This window comes from Mastomys coucha, unplaced genomic scaffold (assembly GCF_008632895.1).
Source record: "Mastomys coucha isolate ucsf_1 unplaced genomic scaffold, UCSF_Mcou_1 pScaffold20, whole genome shotgun sequence".
NCBI classification, from domain to species: domain Eukaryota; kingdom Metazoa; phylum Chordata; class Mammalia; order Rodentia; family Muridae; genus Mastomys; species Mastomys coucha.
In genome coordinates this window covers 110002369-110008805 of record NW_022196903.1, presented here as the reverse complement: position 1 = coordinate 110008805, position 6437 = coordinate 110002369, and positions in this window count along the sequence as shown.

The following is a 6437-nucleotide window of genomic DNA, read 5'->3' as shown; positions in this document are numbered from 1 at the left end:
AGAAAGCCCAGGGCCAGATGGTTTTAGCACAGCATTCTACAAGACTTTCAAAGAAAAGCTAACACCAATACACCTCAAACTATTCCACAAAATAGAAAGAAGAAACACTGCCAAACTCAACCTACGAGGTAACAGTCACCTAGATACCTAAACCACACAGATTCCACAAAGAAAGACAATTTCCAACCAGTTTCCCTTATAAAATTGATGCAAACATACTCAATAAAATACTTGCAAACCAAATTCAAGAGTACATTAAAAACATCATTCACACATGATCAATTAGGCTTCAATCCAGAGACACAGGGATGGTTCAATATATGAAAATCCATCAACATAATCCACCATAGAAACAAACTGAAAGGAAAACACACGTGATCATCTCAATAGCTGCAGAAAAGGCCTCCAACAAAATCCAGCACCATTCATGTCAAAAGTCTTGGCGCAATAATGGAAACAAGTCACGTACTTAAACACAACAAAGGCATTTTGCAGCAAGCCAATGGCCAACATCAAATTAAATAGAAAGAAACATAAAACAATTCCACTAAAATCAGAGATAAGGCTGCCTACTCTCTCTATCCTATTCAATATAGTGCTTGAAGTTCTAGATAGAGCAATAAAACAACTAAAGGAGATCAAGGGGATACAAATTGGAAAGGAAGAAGCCAACATATCACTATTCACAGATGATATTATAGTATACATCAGTGACCCCAAAAATTCTACCAGAGAACTCCCACAGCTGATAAACAAATGACTGGATTCAAATTTAACTAAAAAAAATCAGTACCCCTCTTTTATGCAAATGATAAATGGTCTGAAAGAAATTAGGAAGACAGCTCCCTTCACAATAGCTACAAATAATATAAAATATGTTGGTTTTACCCTAACCATGCAAGTGAAAGACCTGTATGACAAGAACTTCAAGTCTCAGAAGAAAAAAATTGAAGAAATCAGAAGATGAAAAGATCCCCCATGTTCATGGATCACCAGCATTAGCATAGTAGAAATGGCCATCTTACTAAAATAAATCTACAGAATCACTGCAATTTCCATCAAAGTTCCAACACAATTCTTTACAGAGCTTGAAAGAGTAACTCTCAACTTCATATGAAAAACAAAAAGCTCAGGATAGTTAAAACAATCCTGTACAATAAAAAGAACTTCTAGAGGTATCACCATCCATGATTTTAAGCTGTACTCAGAGAAATAGTAATAAAAACTGCATGGTATTGGCATAAAATCACACAGGATAACCAATAGAATCATGTCAAAGGCCCAAAAATGAATCCACACACTTACAGACACTTGATTTTTCCAAAGAAGCCAAAGACTACAATGGAAAAAAGAAAGCATCTTCAACAAATGATGTTGGTCTAACTGGATGTCTGCATGTAGAAGAATGCAAAAAGATCCATATCACCCTGCTCTAAACTCAAGTTCAAGTGGATCAAAGACCTCAACATAAAGCTGGATACACAAAATCTAATAGAAGAGAAAGTAGGGTATATCCTTGAACTCATTGGTACAGGAGGCAACTTCCTGAGCAGAACACCAATCGTTCAGGCTCTAAGATCAACAATTCATAAATGGAATCTCATAAAACGGTAAAGCTTACGTTGTAAGGCAAACGACACTATCAATAGAACAAAACATCAGGCTACAGAATGGGAAAAGATCTTCACCACCCCTACAACTGACAAAGGGCTAATATCCAAAATATGTAAAGAACTCGAGAAATTAAACACCAACAAACCAAATAACCCAATTTAAAAATGAAGCCCCGAGCTAAACAGAAAATTCTCAACAGAGGGATCTCAAATGGCCAAAAAGCACTTAAAGAAATATTGAACACTCTTTGTCATCAGGGAAATCCAAATCAAAAAGACTCTGAGATTCCATCTTACAACTGTCAGAATGGCTAAGATCAAAAACTCAAGTGACAGCACATGCTGGTGAGGTTGTGGAGCAACAGGAACACTCCTCCATTGCTGGTGGGAGTACAAACTTGTATACCCACTTTGGAAATCAATCTGGCAGCTCCTCAGAAAATTGAGAATATTTCTACCTCAAGACCCAGCTATTCCACTCCTAGGCATATACCCTAAAGACTTTCCATCATACCACAAAGACACTTGTTCATAGCAGCTTTATTCATAATAGCCAGAAACTGGAAACAACCTAGATGTCCTCTACCCAAAAAATGGATAAAGAAAATCTGGTACATCTACACAATGGAATAATACTCAGCTAATAAAAACAAGGACATCATGAAATTTGTTGGCAAATAGATGGAACTAGAAAATATCATCCTGAATGAGGTGACCCAGACCCAGAAAGACACGCATGGCATGTATTCACTTATAAGTGGCTATTAGCCATAAAGTACAGGATAACCATGCTATAATCCACTGACCCAAAGAAACTAACAAGGAGGGTCCAAGGGAGGATGATTGAATCTCACTCAGAAGGGGAAATAAAATAGACATGGGGAGGGGAGGGGAGGAGGGGGGAGGGGGAAGGGAGGGGGAGGGAGAGAGAGAGAGAGAGAGAGAAGTAACCATCACCAAGAAAGAGGGGATAGAGGCAATAAATGAATATCCCAGGGTGCACCTGGACCTGTGCCCTCCTATGCAGCATGCCCAGCTTATAGAAAGTTAGCCCAGCACTTTTCTTTTTATTTGGAGTCCACTGAAGCAGAGGAAGATCCAGAAACCAGGCAGCCAAGGACCTGGGGCACAAAATAAAGGAAGAAGCTGTGGGCAATCCATTGTTGGGCCCAAGCTTCTCCCAGGAAAGCTACAGGAGAGACAGCAGATAGGGAGTGCCAGAGCCTGCAGGCTGTTGCTGTTGCTGCATGGTGGCCTTGAAGCTGATGTGGGCAGAAGAGCAGTGAAGAGCAGAGCTGAGCAGGGAGGAGTCGCAGGGGTCAGCGGCTGCCTGGAAAGCGCTTAAGAACTCTCAGATGTCCATGCCTAGGACCTGCAACCTGAGCCCTTGGAGCCAGGAACTGGGAGCAGAAGAGCTGGGTTGCAAAAGGCTGAGGCTCATGCTTGCATCTCATTACCTGCCCTGCCCCACAGGCATCAGAACCATCTGATTTCTCAGACTCTATGCCCTCTGCCTTCACTCAAACAGGCACTGCAGGTTCAATGGAGGAGAAGGGAAACCCTGGGAGAGACCCTGCCTCTTTTATCTTTTTTTCTTATTCTAAATGTTATTTTTTTTATTGGTTATTTTATTTACTTATATTTCAAATGTTGTCCCCCTTCCTAGTTTCTCCACAAGCCCGCCCATCCCATCCTCCCTCCCCTTTGCCTCTATGAGGGTGCTCCCCCATCCACCTACCCATTCCCGACTCACAGCTCTAGCATCCCCTTATGCTGGGGTGTCAAGCCTCCACAGGACCAAAGGCTACCCTCCCACTAATGCCAGATAAGGCCATCCTCTGCTACATATGCAGCTGGAGCCATGAGTCTCTCCATGTGTACTCTTTGGTTGGTGGTTTAGTCGCTGTGAGCTCCGGGGGATTCAGTTAGTTGATATTGCTGTTTTTCCTATGGGGTTGCAAACCCCTTCAGCTCCTTCAGTCTTTCTCACTCTCCCAATCCCTTCTAAGAGATTCTTGGGCTTCCAGTGTCACTAAACACTGAAGATCTTGGTCCTCTTCTCTTTTCTCTCCAGTGAAAGCTCCGTCATCAGAACCTGGCAGGTTGCCCTGAGTCCATGCTGTGTTTCCCCCAAAATTCAGAAACAGATCAACATTGGAAGGGCAGGACTACTGGGGAGTCATTAGGCCTTTGAGATTGGGTTCAGATCCTTAATAAGAGAGTAGAATTTATTGTAAAAACTGGTTGAAGGCTAGAAAGATGTTTAAGAGTACAAACTGCTTCTCCAGTGGACTTGGGTTCAATTTCCTGCCCCTACATGGTAGCTCACAACTGTCTAGAACTCTAGTTTCCAGGGATCCAGTGGCCTACCCTTTCCATCCCTCCACAGGCATGAGACACACAAGCAGGGCACATGTAGGCAAAGCACTCATACACATAGAATAAAAATAAGTAAATACTTTTAAGTAAGCTGGGCCTTCTGTTCTCTCTCACGTGTGATCATTCCTTCTGCTGTCTGTCATCAGATGACTCAGCAAGAAGCCACTCCTCAGATGCTGATCTTTGTGTATTTGACTTTCCAGCTTCCAGAACCATGAGTCAAACAAATTACTACTTCATATAAATTCTCCAGTTTGGAGCCTTCTGTTCTAAGAACATAAAAGGAATAGGGGCAAGCCCAGATGTTCCCATGAGTCTGCAAGAATCTCAGTCTTGACTGTGCCTCTCATCAACCCTCTTGCATGGCATTGCACTCTTATGCAAAGACAGGGTTGGAATGAATACCCAGACCAGCATCAGTGGTCACTTATGTGACCTTTGCCATCCTTTGTGATGAATTGAACAGATACTCCAGAGAGATGGATTTGTACCTTAGACTCCAGGGCTCTCCTCCAGCCTGCAGCCTTCAGGGCTCTCTTCCATCTGCCCACTCTATCCTCAGATTCACCATCTACACCCAATTGCCACCATTAATTTGCCCAGATCAACATCCTCTCTGCCTCTAGCCCATAGATCCCCTCTAACTAATTCACTTGAGAAATGCAAGCCTCGTTATACCCTTTGCCTCCTAAAATTCTACCGAAAATGATCCCATAGCTTTGGAGTCCAAGCTCTTGTGACCTAGAAGGACTTGCTCAGCCTCACCTTACATCTCAGGTCTGGTGCCTGTTGTCACAACAGACAGAAAGTTCCCAGGTCAAAGCCGTGATCTGGGTTTGCTCTTCAGGCCATCTCTCGTTTAATTATCATCCTGGACTCAACCAATGGCACTGGATGAAAACCAAAGGCAAGACAAGTGAGCCAAAAAAATGGGTGATCCTCTGGGAGAGACAGAGGACAGCATCCTCTCACCAGAGTCCTCTCTCAGCCTGTACCTGGAGTCCTTCCAACAGAAGCCAGAATATGTCCCTAAACCTCTCTGGTCCTTTAGTGTTTGTTTCAAGGCCCATATAGCATGGCACCATGACGTGGTTTCCTTTCACTGAGCATCTGGAGTGTGAAAAGCAGGTATCCTTGAAGATTCATCACATGTCCAGACATGAAGAACTGGGCAGTGTTCTTACTCCAAGCTACCCAAGGGAAAAAAATGGAATTTGTAATTGTCTTAAAGTAAACAGAATTATAAGGAGGTGCAGGCTTTTAGACAAGATGGTCAGTAAATTTCCTATAGCCAAGAAGATAGAAGCAGATACGTGCCAAGTGAGTTGATGATGTTCCTCCTGCAGCAATGGATCTGTGCAGGGGTCTAGGTATGTGTAACCTCCAAGAAACCTAATCTTCAGACTTATAGGTATTTGTAGGTGGGGCCTCTGGAGGATGGATGGAATTGAAGCCATGAGGGCAGAGTCCTCTGTGATAGCATTACTGGCTTGTCAAGAAGCAGAGAAACCTAAGTTGGGACCCTTACTCTATCTTGTCTGTGTGTAATGTCCTTTCTCACTCTATGAAGAAGGATGAGCCTTGCCAACAGATGTCATACTTTGGTTTTAGACCTCCTGCCTCCAGACCCAGAAAGATAAACTTCTATCTTGTATTCAGTCTGGAGCATTCAAGTATTATGACAATAAACAAACCAACAAACAAACAAAAACCATGTGCAGAACCCTCCTCTTCTGAGCAGAGGCCAGTCACAGCCATTACCAGGAGGCGAGAAGTATATCTGTGGCTCCATAGGAAAGAATTCTATGTCCAAAATCCTAAGGCCCTGTCACAGTGAGCCAGGAGACCAGCGAGCACCAGCTCTGAGACATGAAGACAGAAGGGCTGAGCGAGAAACATCAGAAAGAGAGGAACGAGCCCATGGAGGGAGTGGCACATGGCGGCACACAAGAGCAGTCCCAGGTGCATCTGTGACATATCTCAGAGCCACATGCAGCCACTGAAGACCAAGCCTAGATAGTAAGTGTGTGCTAAAGCCCTCACTCCATATGGGTGTGTGTGAGGTCTCCATGGCTAGGCAAACACAGGCAAAAAGTGATGGCCCACTGCTCAAGTCCATGCTACATGAGAGGCAGCACCTCCACATGTTCTTTTAAAGACAATTTGTCTCTGTTCTTGAGATTCTCATACATGTGATGATGAAATATGATCAGATCCGTCCCCCATTGCCCCTTCAACTCCTCCCATACTCCCCAGAACACACTCTATTTCTTCCTTCATATCTTCTTATTTGACAACCACTAAGTCTAATTAGTGATGACTATTGGCCTTATTAAAGAGTAATTGGCAGGGGAAAACTTATGAAGAAGGAAGAATCTATCTTTCTGATACCATGTATTATATATATGTATTATATATATGTATATATATATATATGTATATATA